Source organism: Heptranchias perlo, chromosome 34 (genome assembly GCF_035084215.1).
Source record: "Heptranchias perlo isolate sHepPer1 chromosome 34, sHepPer1.hap1, whole genome shotgun sequence".
Classification (NCBI taxonomy): domain Eukaryota; kingdom Metazoa; phylum Chordata; class Chondrichthyes; order Hexanchiformes; family Hexanchidae; genus Heptranchias; species Heptranchias perlo.
In genome coordinates this window covers 19,922,777-19,949,473 of record NC_090358.1, presented here as the reverse complement: position 1 = coordinate 19,949,473, position 26,697 = coordinate 19,922,777, and positions in this window count along the sequence as shown.

Sequence of the window (26,697 nt, the reverse complement as noted above, 5' to 3'; positions counted from 1 at the left end):
TCTATATCCTCCTCCAGCCCTACAACCCTCCGAGATCTCTGTGCTCCTCCAATTCTGGCCACTTGCGCATCCCTGATTTCCTTCGCTCCACCGTTGGCGGCCGTGCCTTCAACGGTGGAACGAAGATTTACCCCCATGGTTTCTGATGTCCAATTGGTGAATCAGGCTGGAGTACAAAGATGTCTCAAGCTGGGAATTGACGCCGTGTTTGCCAGAGCAAGCGATGACATCACTTTTCCCATGGACTATCGCAACATTCTGCAAGGGCACAGGACGTTTCCTGAATGACAGGATTCCCAAACGTGGCAGGCATTATTGATGACGCACGTTTGGCCTGGTGAGCTGCTGCACACAATAGTTACTCATTCATGAACTACAAGAGCTACCCCTCCAGCAACCTTCAGTTTGTCAGTGACAATCAGCACAGGATCATGAAAGTCATTGCCTGTTTCCCAGGCAGCAGACCTGATAACTTTATTTGAAGGCCATCCACTATACCCCCATTAGTTACATCCAGGACCCAACTTTGCAAGGGAGACAAGGTAGTAAAGCCTTGACAATAGTGAAAATCTGATGAGCACAGATATAAGGTACATGCAGCTACCAGAATCATTGTTGAACAAGCAGTATGAAAATAAACTGTGCCCAAAATAAATACACGAACATATACAAAAAAAAGTGCCTCCAATATTATTCTCCCACAAGCTCCAAATATCAAACTGAAAAAATGGCACCTCCCCTTTAAATGCTGATTTCTGACCAGCACACCTCTGAGCAATCTGGAAAACCTATTTATTACGTGTCTGCTGATTACATGTTGCATACGAAGTATGAATCAACAGAAATTACACAAGAGGTTATTTCCATGAACTGAAGTTTGATTATCATATTTAAATGAAGCCATTCCCTGCACCCTTTTTCTTATTCTTTTTTCTGCTGCCACTTAGGCTTTCGTAAGCTTTTGTGATAATTGCTCCACTTAGTTTTTTTAACAGCTCCATTGACGTCACCAATGGGTGTCCTGGGCACAATGCCCATATGTGAGAAAGAGGAAGATCAAAGGAGAGATGCCAAGCTGGTCAGGCTGCACAAGATGTGCTGTGTGCCCACCCACTGCATACCGTTGCACTTTCATCTATGTCATCTGCTCTTGGCTGTGGGCGGGTCTCCTTCTGTACCTTCTACTCTATGGTGATGCCGCTCTACTTGGCAAAGTTTTACATCAGACTTATAATGATCTTGGAGACCCTGGCAAGGCTAAAGACTTCTCATACCCATCCAGGCATCTTAAGTGTTGCTTTAAGATGCCTGTAGTATGTTTGATAACAATCCTGGTCATTGTGCTTTCGGCCAACCTCTCCATAGCTATCTCCATGACATTGGCATCTAGAGAAGAAGATGGTTGTCTAAGTCTCTGTGGAGCCATACTTCCAGTTTTCTTTCTCTGTCAAATAAACCTGGTACAAAGAATTGCCTTAAAATCAAAGCATTCACTTGAAGGACCTTCTTGTGGTGGGTGCAATTAAAGATGCACCGAATATTCAAGAATTGTGCAATTCAAAAAGGAACTCAGTGCCTTTTTATTCTATTGTTAGTCTCCTATGAGGAAAATAATGAAGTGGTTTCCTCTGGTGAATCAGTCACCCGTTTGATACATGTGTGAACTGCGAATTGACTAATATTGCTAATACCCTTGTAATAGTTTGCAATGAGTCTGAGGCATGACAATTAAGGGCTACAGTGACATTCCCTGCCACTGGCAGTGCCAATCTTGGGTTGGGGGTTGTCTGCAGGTCAGTGTCTCCGTGGTGAAGTGATGGCTTTCCTCAGACATTCGCAGGTAGGGGTACCTGGGCTTGTAGACACATTGATGTGGCTAAGGATAAATGTGGGCTGTCTGATTCTGGAATAGCCTGCTTCGCATTCCCTCTTGCAACCTCTTCCTCATCCTCCACATAACACAAAGGCAAGGGAATAACCTTTTGAATGTTCATATTCAGGACTGTAGTAAGGAAAAATCTTGCTGCCAAAATGTTTGGACAGAAAAAAAGCCAAAAGAAACACTGAAAAAAAAATTAGCTCTCACAAACCCAAAAATAAAGTTTGCTTGCACACCTGCTGGAACCCAAATAGTGGACAGTTCCCCTTTAAGTTCTGACTTCCTGTCAGCCCAGAATATGCCTCGCTTTCATCATCAGTTTTATAAAAGAACGAGAGACTTGCATTTATATAGCGCCTTTCACAACCTCAGGACGTCCCAAAGCCCTTTACAGCCAATGATGTACTTTTAAAGTATACTCACTGTTGTAAAATAGGAAACACGACAACCAATTGCGCACAGCAAGGTCCCACAAACAGCAATGAAGTAATGACCAGATCCTCTGTTTTTTTGATATGGGTGAAATGAGTGCAGAACATATTCTTGACAAGCAAGCCCAAGAAATAACCTGCATGTTGTGTCAATCAATCATATTAAATTACGGATCTCGCCCATTTTGGGAAACGCAAAGGTTAGCCCCTTAAAGGCCAACCAGAAGATTACATGTGACGCAAAATGGGTGGAGAGCTAATGAATGGTCCTTTCCCTGCCATACCTGTTCCAATTCAGTGCCATTGGTCATGATGGAAGGGAGCTTCACGTTCTACATACTTAATACTCATGAGAATGTGATATTTTTCAGCAATATCTACGCTTGTTTGTTTCCTGTTTACTTGGCTCCGTTATGCAGAACCATCTATGAATAATTAAACCAACTCAATGCATTTGCGATGCATAATGCAAAGGGTCAGGGTTGGATTGGGATAGATCTTTGCCCCTCAATCAATTATTTTAAATGACCCAAAGCAGGACTTTCTCAACATTTTTGCACATGCAAAAATGGTAATTCTGGCGAAGTTGATGTCCCTAGCCTCTGGGCTGTGTGTTGTGTGTGTAAATAGTCATCTTAAACTTAATTCGGCTGTTACCTGAAGCAAATACAAGTGGCAGTATGAAATTAGTCTGTTGATACTGCGTGAATTCCACTTCAGTGGAGATTCTGATAAAATAACATTTTGCATCAAGGAGCCCTAATAAAATTTAAGTCAATGGGAATCAGGGGTAAAACTCTCCAGTGGCAGGAGTCATACCGAGCACAAAGGAAGATGGTAATGGCTGTTGGAGGCCAATCATCTCAGCCCCAGAACATCGCTGCAGGAGTTCCCAACCATCTTCAGCTACTTCATCAATGACCTTCCCTCCATCATAAGGTCAGAAGTGGGGATGTTTGCTGATGATTGCACAGTGTGCAGTTCCACGCAAAACCCCTCAGATAATGAAGCAGTCCGCGCCCGCATGCAGCAAGACCTGGACAACATCCAGGCTTGGGCTGATAAGTGGCAAGTAACATTCGCGCCAGACAAGTGCCAGGCAATGACCATCTCCAACAAGAGAGAGTCTAACCACCTCCCCTTGACATTCAACGGCATTACCATCGCCAAATCCCCCGCCATCAACATCCTGGAGGTCACCATTGTCCAGAAACTTAACTGGACCAGCCACATAAATGCTGTGGCTACAAGAACAGGTCAGAGGCTGGATATTCTGTGGCGAGTGACTCACTTCCTGACTCCCCAAAGCCTTTCCACCATCTACAAGGCATAAGTCAGAAGTGTGATGGAATACTCTCCACTTGCCTGGATGAGTGCAGCTCCAACAACACTAAAGAAGCTCGACACCATCTAGGAAAAAGCAGCCCGCTTGATTGGCACTCCATCCACCACCTTAAACATTCATTCCCTCCACCACCGACGCACCATGGCTGCAGTGTGTACCATCTACAAGATACACTGCAGCAACTCGCCAAGGCTTCTTCGACAGCACCTCCCAAACCCGTGACCTCTACCACCTAGAAGGGCAAGGGCAGCAGGCACATGGGAACACTACCGTCTGCCCGTTCCCCTCCAAGTCACACACCATCCCAACTTGGAAATATATCGCCGTTCCTTCATCATCGCTGGGTCAAAATCCTGGAACTCCCTACCTAACAGCACTGAGGACTGCAGCTACAGATCAAGAAGGTGGCTCACCACCACCTTCTCAAGAGCAATTAGGGATGGGCAATAAAGGCTGGCCTTGCCAGCGATGCCCACATCCCATGAATGAATACAAAAAGAAATGGCACTATTTTGAAGAAGAGCAGGAGAGTTCTCCCTGGTGTCCTGGCCAATATTTATACCTCAACCAACACCACTAAAAAACAGATTATCTGGTCATTATCACACTGCTGCTTGTGGGGGCTTGCTGTGCACAAATCGGCTGCTGCGTTTTCTACATTGCAACAGTATACTTCAAAAGTACTTAATTGACTGTAAAGCGCTTTGGGACATCCTGAGGTCATGAAAGGCGCTAAATAAATACAAGTCTTTCTTATCTTTCATTTTTTTCTTTTGTAAACAATTTTACAACACCAAGTTATAGTCCAGCAATTTTATTTTAAATTCACAAGCTTTCGGAGATTTCCTCCTTCCTCAGGCAAATGTTTCAAGAGCTCCTTGAAGCCTACGCATTTATACATATAGAACAATACATGGTGTTTACAGACTGCCCCTGCAACTGCCCGTTGCCAAGGCAATCACCGTGTTCAGACAGAGAGGTGTCACCTGCAGAACCCCCGAATACACATTCAACAAAAAAACAAACAGGGAAAAAAAACAGAGAAAAAAAACAGAGAGAGGCAGAAACATCCGGAAGGCAGAGAGAGCCAGCAAATGACCCATTATATTAAAAACAGATAACATTTGTTCGCTGGTGGGGTAACGTGTAGCGTGACATGAACCCAAGATCCCGGTTGAGGCCGTCCTCATGGGTGCGGAACTTGGCTATCAATTTCTGCTCGACGATTTTGCGTTGTCGTGTGTCTCGAAGGCCGCCTTGGAGTACGCTTACCCGAAGGTCGGTGGATGAATGTCCATGACTGCTGAAGTGTTCCCCGACTGGGAGGGAACCCTCCTGTTTGGCGATTGTTGCGCGGTGTCCGTTCATCCGTTGTCGCAGCGTCTGCATGGTCTCGCCAATGTACCATGCTCTGGGGCATCCTTTCCTGCAACGTATGAGGTAGACAACGTTGGCCGAGTCACAGGAGTATGAACCATGCACCTGGTGGGTGGTGTCCTCTCGTGTGATGGTGGTATCTGTGTCGATGATCTGGCATGTCTTGCAGAGGTTACCGTGGCAGGGTTGTGTGGCGTCGTGGACGCTGTTCTCTTGAAAGCTAGGTAGTTTGCTGCGAACGATGGTCTGTTTGAGGTTGGGTGGCTGTTTAAAGGCGAGTAGTGGAGGTGTGGGGATGGCCATAGCGAGGTGTTTGTCCTCATTGATGACATGTTGAAGGCTGCGGAGAACATGGCGTAGTTTCTCCGCTCCGGGGAAGTACTGGACGACAAAGGGTACTCTGTTGGTTGCGTCCCGTGTTAGTCTCCTGAGGAGGTCTATGCGATTTTTTGCTGTGGCCCGTCGGAACTGTCGATCGATGAGTCGAGCGTCATATCCCGTTCTTACTAGGGCGTCTTTCAGCGTCTGTAGGTGTCCATCGCGTTCCTCCTCGTCTGAGCAGACCCTGTGTATTCGCAGGGCCTGTCCATAGGGGATGGCCTCTTTGACGTGGTTAGGGTGGAAGCTGGAAAAGTGGAGCATCGTGAGGTTGTCCGTGGGCTTGCGGTAGAGTGAGGTGCTGAGGTGCCCGTCTTTGATGGAGATTCGTGTGTCCAAGAAAGAAACTGATTCTGAGGAGTAGTCCATGGTGAGCTTGATGGTGGGATGGAACTTGTTGATGTTATCGTGTAGTCTCTTTAGTGATTCCTTGCCGTGGGTCCATAGAAAGAAAATGTCGTCGATGTATCTGGTGTATAGTGTTGGTTGGAGGTCTTGTGCAGTGAAGAAGTCCTGCTTGAACTTGTGCATGAAAATGTTGGCGTATTGGGGTGCGAATTTGGTCCCCATGGCTGTTCCGTGTGTTTGGGTAAAGAACTGGTTATCGAAGGTGAAGACATTGTGATCCAGGATGAAGCGGATGAGTTGTAGGATGGCTTCCGGAGATTGGCTGTTGTTGGTGTTGAGTATTGATGCTGTCGCAGCGATGCCGTCATCGTGGGGGATACTGGTGTATAGTGCCGAGACGTCCATCGTGGTGAGAAGTGTTCCTGGTTCAACTGGTCCGTGGGTACTGAGTTTTTGTAGGAAGTCTGTAGTGTCGCAACAGAAGCTGGGGGTTCCCTGTACGATGGGTTTCAGGATGCCCTCGATGTATCCAGAGAGGTTCTCACACAGGGTTCCGTTGCCTGATACGATGGGACGTCCGGGTGTGTTGGCTTTGTGTATCTTTGGGAGGCAGTAGAAGTCTCCCACGCGGGGATTACGTGGGATGAGAATGCGTAGGATGCTTTGAAGGTCTGGATCGAAGGTCTTGATCAGTTTGTTGAGCTGGTGGGTGTGTTCTTTGGTCGGATCTGCGGGTAACCGTCTGTAGTGTTCCTGGTTGTCCAGTTGTCGGTATGCTTCTTTGCAATAGTCTGTTCTGTTCTGTATGACTATGGCTCCTCCTTTGTCCGCTGGTTTGATGACGATGTTGCGGTTGGTCTTGAGAGCGTTGATGGCGTTGCGTTGTGCTCGGGTGACATTCTGGACTGTCTTCTGAGTGCGGCTGATGAATCTGGCATTGACGCATTTCCTGACAGCTTGAGCATACATGTCCAGCTGAGGGCAGCGACCCTCCGGAGGAGTCCAGTTTGACTCTTTCCTCTTCGGTTGCTGTACCGCGGATCCCTCTGTCTGCTGTTCCGGATCGTCGATTGTCTCATTGGGTTCGCTGCTGAAATCTTGGGGTTTGTGGTAGAATTCCCGGAGCCTCATTCTCCTGATGAATTCCTCAAGTCCACATGCAACTCGGATTACGCTGAGAGACTCTGCCGCCGTACCTCTCGCACACTCCGCAACCATCTCATACACCAACTCTACAGCAGACGCCACAACCTCGAAACCAAGATAGAGTCCATACTCTCAACCTGTACTCAGGACACAGCAGACCAGCTACGTTATACCGCCAAACAGACGAGGCAACGGAACTACGCTGCCTACATGAAAACCAAGAGCAGGAAGCTTGAGAAACTCGGCATCACCACCAGCAACGACCAAGCTTCCCCTGGTACCACGGTTGCAACCACAGGGAAGTCTATTGTCAATTTATCCGACCACACCCTTCAACCAGACGAAATCGAAGTTCTCAGCCGAGGGCTCAATTTCTGCCCCACTACCAAAATGGACCCCACTAGTCTCGCGGCGGACACAGAGGAATTCATCAGGAGAATGAGGCTCCGGGAATTCTACCACAAACCCCAAGATTTCAGCAGCGAACCCAATGAGACAATCGACGATCCGGAACAGCAGACAGAGGGATCCGCGGTACAGCAACCGAAGAGGAAAGAGTCAAACTGGACTCCTCCGGAGGGTCGCTGCCCTCAGCTGGACATGTATGCTCAAGCTGTCAGGAAATGCGTCAATGCCAGATTCATCAGCCGCACTCAGAAGACAGTCCAGAATGTCACCCGAGCACAACGCAACGCCATCAACGCTCTCAAGACCAACCGCAACATCGTCATCAAACCAGCGGACAAAGGAGGAGCCATAGTCATACAGAACAGAACAGACTATTGCAAAGAAGCATACCGACAACTGGACAACCAGGAACACTACAGACGGTTACCCGCAGATCCGACCAAAGAACACACCCACCAGCTCAACAAACTGATCAAGACCTTCGATCCAGACCTTCAAAGCATCCTACGCATTCTCATCCCACGTAATCCCCGCGTGGGAGACTTCTACTGCCTCCCAAAGATACACAAAGCCAACACACCCGGACGTCCCATCGTATCAGGCAACGGAACCCTGTGTGAGAACCTCTCTGGATACATCGAGGGCATCCTGAAACCCATCGTACAGGGAACCCCCAGCTTCTGTTGCGACACTACAGACTTCCTACAAAAACTCAGTACCCACGGACCAGTTGAACCAGGAACACTTCTCACCACGATGGACGTCTCGGCACTATACACCAGTATCCCCCACGATGACGGCATCGCTGCGACAGCATCAATACTCAACACCAACAACAGCCAATCTCCGGAAGCCATCCTACAACTCATCCGCTTCATCCTGGATCACAATGTCTTCACCTTCGATAACCAGTTCTTTACCCAAACACACGGAACAGCCATGGGGACCAAATTCGCACCCCAATACGCCAACATTTTCATGCACAAGTTCAAGCAGGACTTCTTCACTGCACAAGACCTCCAACCAACACTATACACCAGATACATCGACGACATTTTCTTTCTATGGACCCACGGCAAGGAATCACTAAAGAGACTACACGATAACATCAACAAGTTCCATCCCACCATCAAGCTCACCATGGACTACTCCTCAGAATCAGTTTCTTTCTTGGACACACGAATCTCCATCAAAGACGGGCACCTCAGCACCTCACTCTACCGCAAGCCCACGGACAACCTCACGATGCTCCACTTTTCCAGCTTCCACCCTAACCACGTCAAAGAGGCCATCCCCTATGGACAGGCCCTGCGAATACACAGGGTCTGCTCAGACGAGGAGGAACGCGATGGACACCTACAGACGCTGAAAGACGCCCTAGTAAGAACGGGATATGACGCTCGACTCATCGATCGACAGTTCCGACGGGCCACAGCAAAAAATCGCATAGACCTCCTCAGGAGACTAACACGGGACGCAACCAACAGAGTACCCTTTGTCGTCCAGTACTTCCCCGGAGCGGAGAAACTACGCCATGTTCTCCGCAGCCTTCAACATGTCATCAATGAGGACAAACACCTCGCTATGGCCATCCCCACACCTCCACTACTCGCCTTTAAACAGCCACCCAACCTCAAACAGACCATCGTTCGCAGCAAACTACCTAGCTTTCAAGAGAACAGCGTCCACGACGCCACACAACCCTGCCACGGTAACCTCTGCAAGACATGCCAGATCATCGACACAGATACCACCATCACACGAGAGGACACCACCCACCAGGTGCATGGTTCATACTCCTGTGACTCGGCCAACGTTGTCTACCTCATACGTTGCAGGAAAGGATGCCCCAGAGCATGGTACATTGGCGAGACCATGCAGACGCTGCGACAACGGATGAACGGACACCGCGCAACAATCGCCAAACAGGAGGGTTCCCTCCCAGTCGGGGAACACTTCAGCAGTCATGGACATTCATCCACCGACCTTCGGGTAAGCGTACTCCAAGGCGGCCTTCGAGACACACGACAACGCAAAATCGTCGAGCAGAAATTGATAGCCAAGTTCCGCACCCATGAGGACGGCCTCAACCGGGATCTTGGGTTCATGTCACGCTACACGTTACCCCACCAGCGAACAAATGTTATCTGTTTTTAATATAATGGGTCATTTGCTGGCTCTCTCTGCCTTCCGGATGTTTCTGCCTCTCTCTGTTTTTTTTCTCTGTTTTTTTTCCCTGTTTGTTTTTTTGTTGAATGTGTATTCGGGGGTTCTGCAGGTGACACCTCTCTGTCTGAACACGGTGATTGCCTTGGCAACGGGCAGTTGCAGGGGCAGTCTGTAAACACCATGTATTGTTCTATATGTATAAATGCGTAGGCTTCAAGGAGCTCTTGAAACATTTGCCTGAGGAAGGAGGAAATCTCCGAAAGCTTGTGAATTTAAAATAAAATTGCTGGATTATAACTTGGTGTTGTAAAATTGTTTACAATTGTCAACCCCAGTCCATCACCGGCATCTCCACTTCATTTTTTTCAATTAGTCTATTCACTTAGCAGGAACTATCTTTGTTCACATGTTTACTTTTCGCAGCTAGCTTTTCTCACTTGTGTCTGAATGCTGATTAAATTTTAACATTAAAAGTGAAGATTTACAAGTTGTAAACTTCACTTTGCACTAACTAGTTATATGGAGATGTGACGTTGCACGTTTTCATCCTTAATTTTTTAATTAAAAGTCTGTGGTTTTGATTCGAGTTCTAGACTGCGGTCTGATCACAGATTGAACTGTATCATTAGTAGATATGGTATCATCAGCCGGGAAGTTAACACACTGCATAATATTGCAACCTACCTTTATCTGTTCATTTTACATTCCATATTTGCAAAACATCAACACTGCTCATTCGCTGTCTTTGATCGTCTAAACAAAAAACTTTGCATTCGCTCTCCTCCTCCCTCAGCTCAAGTCTAAAGTTCAAGGTTATATACACAGACTTTATGCAAGCAAGGTGACAATCATACAGTAGAAGTTATCGAGGATCGTTTCTCAAATACATCAGTCGCAAAATCACTTTGTTGCATTTTAGATGGATTTCAGTGGTCGAACAGTTTTGAGGGGACAAATGTTTTAAGGAGAATAATAATCGTGGAGACAGAACTGCTCAGCAAGAGCTGCAAACTAAATCATAATGTGGAGATGCCGGTGATGGACTGGGGTTGACAATTGTAAACAATTTTACAACACCAAGTTATAGTCCAGCAATTTTATTTTAAATTTATTTTAGTCCAGCAATTTTATTTTAGTCCAGCAATTTTATCATAGTCTGTGTTCCAAATACACGTTAAAAACAAAATGGCTGTTCCTTCCAAAACTATTCAAACAATGCTTCTTTTTAATAAAACTGCTTGTGCCGAATGCAATCCCTTCAGTTGTGCGAGTACATTTTGTTCTCTCCCTTATATACCCTGTATGGTCCTGCCCTCCCTGCACCTGTTTCTTTATCTCCCCGGTCTGCATTACCACTCACTGCTATCGGCTGCACCTGTGCTCTGACTTGCACCATCACCCACGTAAACACAATAAAAGTCCTTGACCCGAGGAGGTTGGAGTAAACAACATTAACCCTTCACTCTCTGAGCTATCAAAAACATTTATCTGCTTGATTTCACTCCCTTAGTAAACCATTCTTCGGGATATTGTATTTAAGGACATTTCCGATTCCTCTGTAATATGTAAAATGTCAGTTTAAGGCCAGTCTCCACCTCTGATGCTCAGAGTCACTTTGACCAGCTGTTGAAGTATTCTACATTAATCAGAATTGCTCTGCATCCATGTACATATAGACACTAGCCAAACAATTTTATTAATGATTAATGCATTTATCAGTGATTAATTTTCCAATGCAGAATGTACACTACAAATGGAAGAGGCAAAGAATAGTACCCACAAAGAACTAATACAGATCAAACTAGAATTATAACCAGCTTGAAACAATTTCAAATGGCTGTAACCTGTTTTGAGCTGTCCTACAGTTTCCTAATGCATTTTTAAAAAAAGTTCGTAAAGGTGCGTTTTACATGCTGCAAGTTAGAATGAAGTATTAAAAGTAGTCATCGTGGATGTCCACCATGTTGGAGCCCCATTGTGCAGTGGCATAAAATGGTAGCGTGCAGATTTATATCTGTATTGTCCAATGCCACAGTCCTGGTCTCAACCACACCATGAATGGGTGACAAGCAAAGACCATCTACTTCAGGGAAGAAGAGTGACTCTCAAGACCGTCACTCCAGGCCACTTTTGCACACTTTCTAATATATAGTGACACTGGCAGAGGCCCAGTAACAGGACTTTCACCGCTACAAAAGCCATATGGAGCGCCTAGTTAGGACAAAATTTGGGAGAAGATAACGGCCTGCAGTTTCACATGATTTCCGTCCAGATATCAACGGAATGTGGGCAGAATTGAATGAAATAGCATTAAGAGCTCGTGGAATTTTAAACCAAAGTGAGTTGCGCCCATAACTACTTTACACCCAAGTAACCACAATCTTTTACACTGCTTCTAAAGTCCATTCCCCCAAAGTAGTCCCTGCCCACAAAACTGGCCGTGCCTCAGGTTGGCATGGTGAGTTTCTGCCGATTGCGCCTGTTCAGAGGGCGTTCACCATATTGCGCCCAGAAACTCAAGCGCACAGGCACTGGTGGTCACATGAATGCAGCGTTAATTACTTGTACCTGCAGTGACCAGCAGTCAATTGGAGCCTGAACCAGGTCGGTTTCTCCTGCTGCGGCTGTAATTACATTAAATTACTTTAAATTCAGTTTAAATTAGTCTAAATTCAGTCAATTGCAGCAGAGCAGGACACACCTGCTGGTCATAGGTCTTATGTACCGAGGGCAGATCAAAGCAGTCAATTGATCCAATTAAAAAGCAAGACCAAGAGCACTAAATTAGTCAGTTGAAGAATGGCTCATTTCCTGACAATCCCACTCGTCTTTGCGATGCTGGAGAATGCTCCTGTTCCAGTCATGAATCGATTACGACCGATTATGTTGCTTGATTGCACTGATTCAAGCGAGATTTTAAGTTCGGGCTTATGCTAATGAGTTTGCGCGTAAACCTGAGTGTAACTTCACCTCGGCAAAACCGGCACATTCTCGGTGCATTTTGCCCATTTACTTGGTGACCTAAAATCGTTCATTTTGGTTGTATTCAGAAGACCTGAACTTGAGCCAGGTCGGGGCTATTCAAATTCAGATGGCCTCTCCTTTTAAAATTCTCATACAGCGTAGGAGGCCAGAGTTGGACGATGCAGAGTTGGAGGTGGTTTGTAGGGCTGGAGCAGGGTACAGAGAAAGGGAGGGTGGAGGCCATGATAGGGATTTGAACATTTAAAACCAAAATGTTAGTGGACCGGGAGCCAATGTGGGTCAGCTAGGTAAGATAGGCCGGAAAATTCAACACAAAGTCTGTGATAGTTTGAAATTGACTTGTGAGGTTTTATTAAATCCCTCTTTACCACATCTTTCTGGACTTAATAGGATTTTACAGGACAATTTAAAAATCCCAGAGGATTTTTGGTTACCTCTCAAGTCCTATTTCAAAGCTGTTAAAAGCTACAGATAAACAGCATTCCCTCAGATCTATGGAATGGTGAAGCAAACCAACTCTCTGGCTCAAATAGTAAATACTTTAACTCACACAGAAGCATTACTCCTGACAAGAATGCAACATTTTAGAGAGTGAAAAATATATTATTGTATAAAATACATTTGGACGGGTGGCTTTCCTTCATTTTATGCACCAAGGATCATGTGTTTGTGAATATCACATGAGAAAAATTCAGAATGTTCCTTAAGATGTGCCCTGAAAGAAGAGTATGAACTCCAGACCTACTCTCACTGAAGGAACATTTACTTCATTAAAGTCTGTAGCAGAGAAGGACATGTCTGCTAATTCTCTGCAAGTCATAAGATTTCAAAATGATGGTAAAACATTTTTGCAAAGAAAGACCATGTTAATATTGCTCATCACAAAACAAAGACTTGTATTCATATAGCGCCTTTCACGACCTCAGGACATCCCAAAGTGCTTTACAGACAATGAAGTATTTTTGAAATGTAGTCACTGTCGTAATGTAGCAGCCAATTTGTGCACAATCATGTCCCAACAATAGCAATGTGATAATGACCAGATAATTTGTTTTTTTTTAGTGATGTTGGTTGAGGGATAAATATTGGCTGGGACACTGGGAGAACTCTGCTGCCCTTCTTCAGAATTGTGCCATGGAATCTTTTATATCCAACTGAGAGGGCACACAGGGCCTCAGTTTAATATCTCATCTGAAAGACAATGCAGCACTCCCTCAGTACTGCACTGGGGTGCCAGTCTAGATTATGTGTGCAAGTCTCTCGAGTGGGATATGAACCCACAACCTTCATAACTCTGGGGCAAGGGTGCTACCACTGGGCCACACACAAATCCATGCCGTTTTAACCATCCTGTTAGTTGTGTCACATTGCTCTGCCCTACTTTTAATGAAAAGATTTGGAAAACAGTCTTCTGCACCATTGCTTATTGGAGTAATGAACTAATGCTACTTCCTCTATAGTAGCTGTAATATTAACTTTGGGAGGCGGGGGGAGTGGTGGAAGCAAGTGTTGTATTATTTTGTATGTTATGCCCCCCACCCAAAGCTACCTGCCCGCCCTTATGTTGTGCTGACAGCTAACACTTGAATGGTTGATTGTACCAGTCCATGTGAGAGAGTACAGCTGTCAACCTGTACAAGTCCACTCCGAAAGACAGTCATGTACCATCATCCTACTGTCACCACAGTGTCAAGCTTCTATCAGCTATTTGTTGAGCTGCAGACAACACTGGAGGGATAGCAGCCACTTCTTAGCTCACAGCCTCTGTCTTATTTTTAACATGAAAGGGACATCTCAGACCCACTGGAGAGAACATAAGAAGAACACAGCTCCAACAAAGTGCCTTACTTGCTCTTTACCATTTTCTGGTTTGGTTACTAAGTAGTTCCCCCCCCAACCCCCGCCCCCCTCCGTGCCCCCCCCACCGCCCCCCCAACCCCCTGCACCTCAAGTCTCAAGATAGAAATCCTTGTTGAACTCAAGGTACCCAGAAAAATCTTTATCCATGAAATAATGACAATAAAGTTGGGCAACTGTTAAAAACAAGGCACTGGTAAGTTTGCTATTTACCTCATCACGGATTGTTTTGACAGAGATTGAAGTCAAATGGTGAAACAATTGCTGGTCTGGTAAAAGTCTCAATATACATTGTAAAGTTAATTTTTATCACCAGATAACCTTTCTTTAAACTGAGTGACACCAATAAAGTGATACTCAATTTATTTCCTTTAACTATGATGGCAGCTCTTGAATATTACTGAATCAGTATTAAATTATGAACACAAGAGTTGAAATTATAATATCTTTTTCCTCTGATTTTCTTCCAATTCCTCTTGAGTCTTGATGGTGACGATCATGCTGGGGCACCGACAGTCCTCTAAGTGGTCATTCATGAACCTGAATAGTGTCAGGTCTACTTGATTACAAGAAATCATTACCACCAAACACAGTTATGTCTTCACTCGACATCCACACACATTCGCTTTTCATGAGGGGTGACTGGAACCAGAGCTGATTTTGTTCCCCCTCTTCTTAGCTTGAGGATGCTGGAGCCAAGTGTAGCATGCCTTCCGCTACAATGGCTACGATATGCTCAGAGCAGAGAATGGGTCGGAGACCTCCCTGTAGGATTTTCAGATTCACACCTTGTGGTGCATATTTGGCTGCATTTAAACTATAGGCCCCAATTTTGAGTGCCAGCCTGAATGCAGCGAGCGGGGGCAAAGTGAGCAGTGAGGCCAGGGCCATTTCAAATCCTGGGCCTCATTTAAATTTGTCAACACTGACTCCTGTCCAACCCGATCGGCAATGATGTGGAGGCCAGTGGGCATGAGCGAGGTTTTAGGCGGCTGGAGGCCAGAAGGAACGGTCCCTGGCATTAAGATAAGCCGTAGGAGTAGGGGAAGGGGGAGCAAAACCCTAGGCCCAAGCTTTTCTTGTGGGGTCTGTAGGGGTACTCCTGCTCCTCCTAGCCCACAAGAAAACCAATATTGTTTTTTAAAACTGACCTTGATGGGCCAGTATCCATTCGTCGGATACGCTGGACACGCAATGAGAGTTGCAGAGCCTGGGATTAAATTTGCATCGGGGTACAAATAATGTCATCAGACCGTAACTTGTGAACATTTATGAGGCCCCTGTCTGCCTGGAACGAGGGTCTTCAATGCTGCCCAAAGAGCCCCTGTTAAAATGGCGCAGAATGCGAGTGCAGCACGAACAAGACGAATACCACACTGCCCTGGCTTTAACCCCCACATGTCCCGTCCTCATCGAGCGTGAGTATTAAAATTGGGCCTTATGCGTTTAGCGCCAGTGCAAAGTGGTTTCAGCTTCGCAAGGATGCTGAACTTGTTGGGGGTAATTTTGACTTTGGGCAATAGTGGAATGGAAAATTGGGAGAGATGTATAATGGGCAGCTGATGCAATATTGCCCGTTTTACACTATTGCCCAAAGTTAAAATGACCCCCCGTTGAGTGTAAATCAGGTGTAAAGGGCCAAACTGACTCCGAAGCGAAGTGAAAATAATGCCCTCCAGGGAATTCCACTTTGCTTTGCTCCATTGTCAGGTCAGGCCCTGACTCCAATTCAGGCTGCATTTACACCATAATCTCCAAGTGATACACCATCCCGACTTGGACATATCTCGACATTCCATCATCGTCTCTGGATCGAAATCCTGAAACTCCCTACCTAACACCACTGTGGGAGCACCTCCACCAGACTACCACCACCTTCTCAAGGCCAACTGGGGACTGGGAATAAATTCCGGCCTTGCCATTTGACGGCCACATCCCAAAAATGAATTTAAAAAACACTATGAGAGTAGTATTGATGCAAAGTGAAACTGCTTTGTTCTGATGCTATAAATGCAACCTAGGGGAGACCAGGAGTGTAAAACTGCACAGACAGTGAAGCTCGACAGCTGCAGAAAATAGTATTGACATGGAGAGGATGATAAGTGATTTTGTTGGAGTATTAAGAAGTGAGGAGACTGCTGCTTTCAACATTATTTTCACCAATTATAGATGAAGTTATTAGAAGCTGCTTGTTCTTGCAGGTCTTCAGGATTAGATAAATTCAGACACATGAAGATTATTTTGTAAGATCTTAAATTGTCCACTGAAGACGCCAAAACAGACATTAAACAGCATAAAATATAAAGGGTGGAAATCATAGACTGGATGTTCATGCCCTCCAGAGATTCGCTCACTGCATGCACTAATACTGGATGGGAGTGTTGGATTGCAGAATCACCCTGCAGTGATAGACCAATAACAGAAAAATGGGATTAGAATCTTTCCATTCACTATGTGTAGTAACACTACAAATGTGTCAGCTGTGGCTCAGTGGTAGCACTCCTGCCTCTGAGTTAGATGGCTGTGGGTTCAAGCTGCAGTCCAGAGACTTGAGCAGATAATCTAGGCTGATACTTCAGTGCAATACTGAGGGGGTGCTGTCTTTTGGATCAGATGTTAAACCAAGGCCTCGCCTCCCTTTTCAGGTGGATGTAAAAGATCCCACAGCACTTTTTCGAAGAAGAGCATGGGAATTCTCCCGGTGTCTCGGTCAACATTTATCTGTCAACCAACATCTAAAACAGATTATCCAGTCGTTATCATATCTCTGTTTATGGGACCTTGCTGTGCACAAATTGGCTGCCACGTTTCCTACGTTACAACAGTGACTACACTTCAGAAGTATTTAATTGGTTGTAAAGCGTTTGGGACGTCCTGAGGTCGTGAAAGATGCTATATAAATGCAAGATCTTTATTTTGTTTGTGAAAATTTCTGCTGTTCAGTACTTTGGGCAAAATCACAACAGTGTCTAGAATGTATTTATAATTTTGTTAAATGTAATCACGAGGGAATTACTTCACAAATATATTTACAATGTTACTACACATAGTGACCAAGGAATGTTTCCCCCATATGTTCAATTAATAAATTATAAGAATACACATGTTGTGGGCTGAATTTCCAGATATATATGAATATTCTTTAGTAAATAGATGTACTCCAAATCTGTAGTGTTGAAATGTTTTATTGTTTTTGAAAAGCAAAATCAAAAGAGAAAGACATAGCATACAAATTAAAACTGGACATTCACGCAGTGTGATAGTCCTCATAGTCGCTCAGCCCAGCAGTACAGACTATTGCGGCTTGCACATTAAGAACGGTCACTATGGTAAGATATCAGAGTCTCATCATGGGTTGTTGTTGCACTCAAGAAAACGTGAAGAGAAAAAGTTTAGAAAACAAATTGGACAATCATCATTAATGTGCTCAATCGGTCAGATTAATCCACATATAAAATGTTTGCACAATATTAAGAAGGCACATCAGTGCATTTTTCCTGACGGAATTCAGAAAGATGATGAGTGTTGGAAGCAGTGTTTATAGATTAGGGAAGCCTAGCAGTGGCCAGTGCACAATGTGAATAGAACATTCCTGACAAATGTTAGAATGGAAAATGTTTTGGCAACGAGAGCACAATTCACATCACAATTAAGTCATAATTTACCAGTATTTCCAGGAGCATCAATAAAGCAACACTCTGAAGATTATATGGTCTGTAAAAAGCTACCAGCATCTCTGTAATACTCAATAAAACTGACCACTGTAAAGATCTAACTGTCTCAGAAGCTGACATTTTTTTTCTCTCAGCGGCTATTTTGTAGTGTGAATGTAGTGATAGTGGAACAATTTCTCTGAGTTATTACAATGATTAAGAAAACTCTGTTGACTATACACCAGAAAATTAAAGACTTACTGTCACTCTCAGTACCCCCTTTTAAAAATCAACGTCATAAAGAACTCTCCTTTGTTTTCACAGCCTTTTGTTTCTTTCTATCTCTCTGTTAAAATTTTTGAGAATAATTTTGTTTAAGTGGGCAACTGATGACACAGCCTGATGAGCAAAGGAACTGATCTAAAATTGGTTTCCTACATTACAACAGTGACTAAACTTCAAAAGTACTTTGTTGGCTGTAAAAGGCTTTAGGACGTCCTGAGATTGTGAAAGGTGCAAGTTCTTTTTATCGTAAAATTAGACAAAAGACAATCCTTAACCATGAGCACTTCAACTTCCTCTCTGCAGATTAATTCAGCTCCTTAAAGCCATCAGATTCCCTAATTCCTCCAAGATGGATCCCTAAGGTTATCACCGGTCCTCACATTTAAATAAAAAGATTTTTTAAAAATCAACGTGGAAAAACAGAAATAAACAGAAGATTGTTAAGGTTGATGATAATTCTTTGTAACTAATTGTTTTAAAGGAGGGTATGAATTAAAAATTTGGAAATTCATCACAAGCACAAGAAAGCTTGGCTGGTTGGAATTCTAGAAGGTGTAGGGCAAAGCCTGCCATCCAACTATGTAAAGAAAGTTTCTCTCGAATTGCTTGACCAACGTCCAAGCTGAGAAGGGTACATTGGCCTTCGTGCCTAAACCCCTCAAGAATCATAGAATCATAGAAAGGTTACAGCACAGAAGGAAGCCATTTGGCCCATCGAGTCTGTGTCGGCTCTATGCAAGAGCAATCCAGCTATTCCCACTCCCCCGCCCTTTCCCCGTAACCCTGCAAATCTTTTCTTTTCAAGTACTTATCCAGTTCCCTTTTGAAGGCCGCCTCCACCACCCGTTCGGGCACTGCATTCCAGATCCTAACCACTCGCTGTGTAAAAAAGTTCTTCCTCATGTCACCTTTGGTCTTTTGTCAATCACCTTAAATCTATGTCCTCTGGTTCTTGACCCTTCCACCAATGGGAACAGTTTCTCTCTATCTACTCTGTCTAGACCCTTCATGATTTTGAGTATCTCTATCAAATCTCCTCATAACCGTCTCTGTTCCAAGGAGAACAACCCCAGCTTCTCCAGTCTATCCATGTAAATAAAGTCCCTCATCCCTGGAATCATTCTAGTAAATCTCTTCTGCACCCTCTCTAAGGCCTTCACATCTTTCCTAAAGTGCAGTGCCCAGAACTGGACACAATACTCCAGTTATGGCTGACCCAGTGTTTTATAAAGGTTCATCATGACTTCCATACTTTTGTACTCTATGCCTCTATTTATAAAGCCCAGGATCCCATATGCTTTTTTAGCTGCTTTCTCAACCTGCCCTGCCACCTTCAACAATTTGTGAACATATACCCCCAGATCGCTCTGTTCCTGTAACCCTTTTAGAGTTGTGCCCTTTGGTTTATATTGCCTCTCCTCATTCTTCCTACCGAAATGTATCACTTCGCATTTTTCTGCATTAAATTTCATCTGCCACGTGTCCTCCAGTGCCACCAGCCTGTCTATATCCTCTTGAAGTCTATCACTATCCTCCTCACTGTTCACTACCCTTCCAAGTTTTGTGTCATCTGTAAATTTGGAAATTGTGCCCTGTACACCCAAGTCCAAGTCATTAATGTATAACAAGTGGTCCCATCACTGACTCCTAGGGAATACCACTGTACACCTCCCTCCAGTCCGAAAAACAACCGTTCACCACTATTCTCTGTTTCCTGTCACTTAGCCAATTCTGTATCCATGTTGCTACTTCCCCCTTTATTCCATGGGCTGCAATCTTGATGATAAGCCTACCATGCAGCACTTTATCAAACATCTTTTGAAAGTCCATATACACCATATCAACTGTTTGGCCCTCATCTACCCTTTCTGTTACCTCATCAAAAAACTCAATCAGGTTAGTTAAACACGATTTGCCTTTAACAAATCTATGCTGGCTTTCCATAATCAATTCACACTCATCCAAGTGACTGTTAATTCTGTCCTGAATTATCATTTCTAAAAGTTTCCCCACCGCTGAGGTTCAACTGACTGGCCTATAGTTGCTAGGTTTATCCTTACACCCTTTTTTGAACAAGGGTGTAACAAATGCAATTGTCCAGTCCTCTGGCACCACCCATGTATCCATGGAGTACCCACACACCATCTTGTTTCGTCACTATAATTGATGAAGCTGGCAAGAAGGGCCCACTAAACCTGAATAGGAAGATTTCTCCAAGGCACAAAAAGATTTCACCACAATCAAAATCAACTCAGAGACTCAGAATTCGAGATATGCTTCTGTATACCTCACAAAATATACTTTTTAATGGGGTCTGAGCCTCACTCATGATGCCTTTGCTGAAATTGAAGAATTATTCCTTGTCAGGCAGCAGCTGCACCACCAGGATCCTTCTATCACCTTGTGAAAATAATAGCCTGGGGAGAAGAGGATCAGAGGGTCAATAATAAGCGAGCAGCTCTGGGCCTAGAGAGTCCTGGAGGAAGAGATTCACACTTTCAATCTGTATTGATACAAGAGTGTAAGTTAGTGTTGAAACTAGTTTTTCCTAGGAACAATGAATGCAAGGGACTTCTGCAGAGGACTGGATGAATCAGTCTGAGAAGACTAGATTCTGCCCTTTTAATTAAAGTTAGGATTGTATTTGGTGTGCCCAAAAAAGCTTCACCGACTGAGCTGTTGCTTTACTCGGTCCCTTTTCGCAGGTCAGACCATTAAGTTAAGTTTAAAGGAAGATTGCTTGAGATTTTGGTTAAGCTTCTGAGAAATTATGGATTTACTCTATTGAGATTTCAACGTTTGATTTATAACTAATAATATGGTAGTTCTAACTGTCAGCCGACACTAGTAGCACTCTTCCCTCTAAGTCAGAAAGTTTTGGGTTCAAGTCCCACTTCGGAGACAACAATTTGCATTTTTATAGCTTCTTTAATGTAGTAGAGACCTCAGCACTCAACCCAGTCTGACATTCCAGTGCAGCACTGAAGAAGTGTTGAGGTGTCGTCTTTTGGATGAGATGTTAAAGCAAGGCCAAATCTGCCCTCTCAGGCAGACATAAAAGAGTCATGGCACTATTAAAAGAAAGGCAGGGGAGTTTCCTAGTGTCTTGGCCAATACTTATCCCTCAACTGAAACTGTTTATCTGATTATATATATCTCATTCCTGTTTATGGGAACTTGCTGTGCACATATTGGCTACTGCGCTTCCCTACATTAAATCAGTGATTACATTTCAAAAAGTTCTTTTTTGGCTGTGAAGCACTTTGGGGTGCCATAAGGTCATGAAAGGCGCTATGTTAATGCAAGCAAGTTCTTTTTATCACCTTTTTCGTAAACTTAAAATCACACGAGCATAAGGGGAAATACGCTGAATGTAAGATAAACATTAGAACATAAGAAAAATGAAGGATGAGAAAAGGCATGTTGACCCCACTAATCTCATCCCTCTCCTCTCACTCTCCCATTATAACATCCAGCTGTACTTTGAAAGCCCATAATGTTTTGGCTCAACTACTCTGTCTGGCAGATTATTCAAATTATTTATCGTTATTTTGAGTCAGGGAGTTCTTTTTAATATGTGCTAAGTTGATTTTTCTCTCTTCTTTCCTTATAACTTATCTCATTCACACTTGGGGTCAGTTTTGTTGCTTTTCTTTGTAATCTTGTGGCATGTTGATTAGAATTGGAGATAGAATGGAGGAGGGGAATGGGAGGTCGGTATCGTTGGATTGTTGAACATGTGATCAGGCATTGTGCCACAAGGAAATGTTGCTGAAGGAGGTTAAGAACCACCAGGAAATGGTTTCCTTACCCTCTGTCTCATTCTTGCCCTTTAAACCCACGCCCTATCAGCTACAGGGTATGGATTCTTAGGATTAGATTCGCTCTCTTTGGCATGCTTGCGTTTGGAATATTTTAGTCAAATCAACAGACCAAAACCTATTTAAGATGATTGGTGCTACTCAAGCAGCTTTTACACTGGGGTTGGCCCCTTTCAGATGCTAACATTCCTACAATTTTCAAAGGGGCGGAGGGCGATTTACAAGACTTTGGGGTAGAAATTCGTTGTGGGTAGTAGCGCAAAATGGGCGGTGTTGAATTGACTGTCTGTTATGCTCCCCGCCGGATACTCAGTTGCACTGACTTCAGTAGAACTGAACATCGGCGGGGCGTATAATGGGCAGCCAAAACAATACTGCTCGTTTTGCACTACTGCCCGAATCGAACTTCTACTCTTTGTTTTCCTGTTTTTTGTTTGGATTTTGACTAACATGATATTGTGTGAGATCCAGGCATTTCAATGTATTGGATCTCCAAGGTGAATCATGAGTATTGAATTATAAGCTATGTGTAGAAACAGCGTACTTCGCATTTTGTTGGTCCATCTTGGTGGCTCGTTTTGCAGATATTATGTTGGCAGAACGCAGGGTGTAGCTGGAAACAAATGGACAGACATCTCAACAAATGTACATTGGTTGTCGTGGGAACAAATAAACACTTGAGAAGTTGAACAGAGATATCAACAATCAAGTCCCAGATTTCCCATAATTGACTGGATACTCCATCAACCCTAGTGGTGATTAGCTCTGTATTTAACTTTCCAAGAAAAAGGGCTGCATAAAATGACACTGTCTGGTGGAATGTTCTACAAATGAGGCAAGTGGAGTGTGAAGACTTACAGTTGGGATTCTGTACAAATGTGTTGTATTGATGCAGAATACGGAAGTACAGTTATGACAGCTCTTGAGTTCCTGGAACAAAGCAGGCTTCCAAACAAGGCTACTATATGCAGAGCTGAGCAGATGTGGACTTTATAGCACACGTAAGTTGCTGCTTGTGGTAAGTAAACCCTCGTTATTCTCACTTTTGAGCCAGTTTTTCCATACTTTATTGCCACAGCATAGATAAATGAAGGAGGTAAATATTTGAAAGTGAGGACACTGTTCAACCATTGTAGGTAGATGGGAAACATCATAATCCAACATTATAACAGGGTTAATGACTTAATCTTCTCACTGCAGAAGATAACACTCCATTAGTCTGTTTTCTGTCATCTGGGCTGACATCGATCAAGTCCATCATGAAGACAAGAAACAGAATTGCTTCATGAAGGATTCCTTCATGGAGGTTGTGATAAGAAATAAAACATCCATCTTGGCCCAAAGTTTGCATTGTCTGAGGAAATCCAGGCAGGGGTGGTCACCCTCGTCCATGTACTGGTTCAAGACTCTCATCAGAGGAGATAGGATTTGACCATGAAGAGTGTTACGCTTATTTGTCTCTCAAAATAAACAGAGACATCCACAATATATATTTTCAAATAAATAAACAGAAGGATGGATGGGCAAAACTTTAATCCAGATGCAGGGAAGGCAGTATGATGGTGGAACTTGATCAGATAAGTCTCATACAAGAATGAAGTGAGAATCTGATGGCTGATCTGATTTTGCCGTTATAAATTTAAACATTGCGAGTCACATTGTCACAGTTCAGGTGTCAAACTGTCACGCTTGCAAATTTCTGTGTCACACTTAAAGAAACGTATTTAAGAAAAGCCAGCGTAGCCGCTAATTGGTCTGGATATTTTGATCTGATGACAACACAGCATTATACCCAACTGCACTTCACTAGTAGAAAAATGCATTGTGCATCACGTGGTACAATGCTCCTTCCCTTACAGCACAAGAGTATTCTGACTTACCATGAGTAGTTCCATAGGAGATCCTTTAGTAACATATCAATTGCCTCCTAAACAGACTCAACTAATTTCTTCAAAGAGACATCAGATGAACTGAATTGAATTCCGATCCATTTTTTTTTAAAGGAATGTGCTGGTTACATGTTAGGAACATAGGAATTGCTAGACAGTAAAAGACTAAGATCCATCTAGTTCGCCTTCTACCATCCTGGTAGTTGCATGATACAATGATAATGGAGTTGTTGACTAATCATAGCAATCAATCTCAATCAATTAGTCTACAACAGACTCAGATGTGAGGCGAAGAAAACCCCAGTGGTGGAGAGCTTTGGCAACCATGGATCCAAAGTCACCTGTTCCTCCCAAGCATTGCTGCACTTACCACGAGTCACGTCTCAAATTACTAAAATGTTGCATCCCAAAATATTATTTTCGGAAAAAAATCGATCTAATTTGCATTTGAATGGATCAATACTATCTGCTTCCACCATCTCTCTCGGAAGCCTCTTCCAGAGATTAACAACTTGCTCACTGAAATATTGTTTCCACAGATTAGTTTTGAATTTACCTCCCTTCAAACGCAGGCCGTGTCCTCTGGTTCTACTGTTCTGGACAAGGTGAAACAGCTTGTCATGGTCTACATTATCTAGTTCCTTTAGAATCCTAAAAACACCAATCATATCACCTCTCAACCTTCTCTTTTCCAGTGAAAATGTGTTCAATTTACATAATCACTCCTCATAATCCAAACCCTCCATCCCATAATCATTCCAGTTGCTCTTTTCTATATTCTTTCAGTAGCTGCAATATCCCTTTTGTACTGTGGAGACCAAAAATGTACACAGTATTCCAAGTCCAGTCGCACCAATGATTTATAAAGTGGCACTATTTTGGCTTAATATTGACTGTTTAATATACCTGATTTGCTGTATTCAATGCCACCGAGCATTGTTGTGATAGCTTCAATCTATTGTCAGTCAGGACCCCCAGATCTCTTTCATTTTCCATGCACATTATTTTTTTTCCATTTATGTAATAGTCCCTTCCTGGATTTTTTGTTCCCATGTGAAACACTTTGCATTTCTCCACATCAAATTTCACCTGCCCAATTCCCAAGTATATTCAATTCCTCCCATAACGTATTCTGTTCAGTTTTGAAGTCTACCGCCTCCATTAGCTTTGCATCATCTTCAAATTTAATCAGTTTGCTTGTGACTCCTAGCTCCAGATCATTTATGAAGATATTAAACAAAAGGGCCCCAAAGCAGACTCCTGTGGGACCTGCTGATACTTTTTCCTTGGCTGATGACAATCCCTGTATCACTACCCTCTGAGTTCTAACAGACAATCAATTACGTATCCATTGCAAAATATTTCCACTGATTCCAGCTTTCTTTATTTTCAGTACCAGAGGAACTGTATGAAAGGCCTTACTGAAATCCAAGTACATTACATCCACTGCCTTACCCCTATCAAGCTCCTTTGTCACACCTTCAAAGAAAACCAGTAAATTAGATTGACAAGACCTCCCCTTCATGAACCATATTGGCTATCTTTTATGATTTTATTTCTATTCCGATGCTCCAGGATCTTATTTTTAATAAAGGTTTCCATAGCTTTACCCATAATGGATGTCAAACTCACTGGTCTGTAGTTTCCCGGGTCACTTTTGCTACCTTTTTAAAAAATAGGAGTAACATCTGACTTTCTCCAGTCCCCAGGCACCTCTCCAGTATTCAATGATTTCTGGATGATTTGTACCAGAGTTTCTGCAATTTCCTCCCTTATTTTCTTAAGGATCCTGTGATGTATACTATCCGGCCCCTAAGATTTATTTACCTTAAGTTTGTACAGCTGTTCGGCAACCATGGTAGCAATGGGAATAGTGTCACAACTTACCTCTGGAACACTCTCTAGTTCCTTTTCCAGCTCAAATAAGTTACCAGTCTCCTCCCTGGTAAAAACTGAGGCAAAACACTTAGTTAGCACTTTTGCAGCCAGTGTAGCATCGATTGTCATGTCCTCATCTGATCCCACTTTCAATGGGCCCACTCCATAACCCATTTTTTTCTTAATATAACTAAAAATCTTATTATCATCCTTTACTTCTCTAATCATATTTAATTCGACATTTTACTTTACCATTTTGATACCCTTATTAAACTCCAGGCGTGCCTTTTGGTATTGAATCTGTCTTAATTCTGTGCCATTTTCCTTCATGGCCTTAAATATTTTTTTTCCCTTCTTTATGAGTTGCTTGGTAGCCCCGGTCAATCAGGTAGGAGTGTCTTTTAAGCTTTGCATGGATACACATTGGTCCATTGCATTCAGAATCACCTCCTTGAAGGAACTGCAAGTTTCCTCCACTCTCCTAGTCATATTCAAGCCTTCCAGACCCACTCTGACAAGTCTTCTCAAGCACATAAGGTTGGTCCTCTTAAAATGTGGCAATTTTGTTTGGGTTTTAGTGACCTCCAAGATTATTGTAATGTCAAATGTGTTCACTTTATGATCACTGGTACTTAAAGCCTCACCCACCTTTTTGTTAGAGATTTGATCATCCCTATTGCTCAATCAAATCCAGGATGGTTTCTCCCCTCGTTTGTTCTTTTACAAATTGACACATTAAACAGTTTTCCATTAACTCTAGAAATCTCTTCCCTGTTTTACCAGTAGAGACATTATTGACCCAGTCAATTTCTAGTAAGTTGCAATTTCCAACTACTATAGTTGGTTCC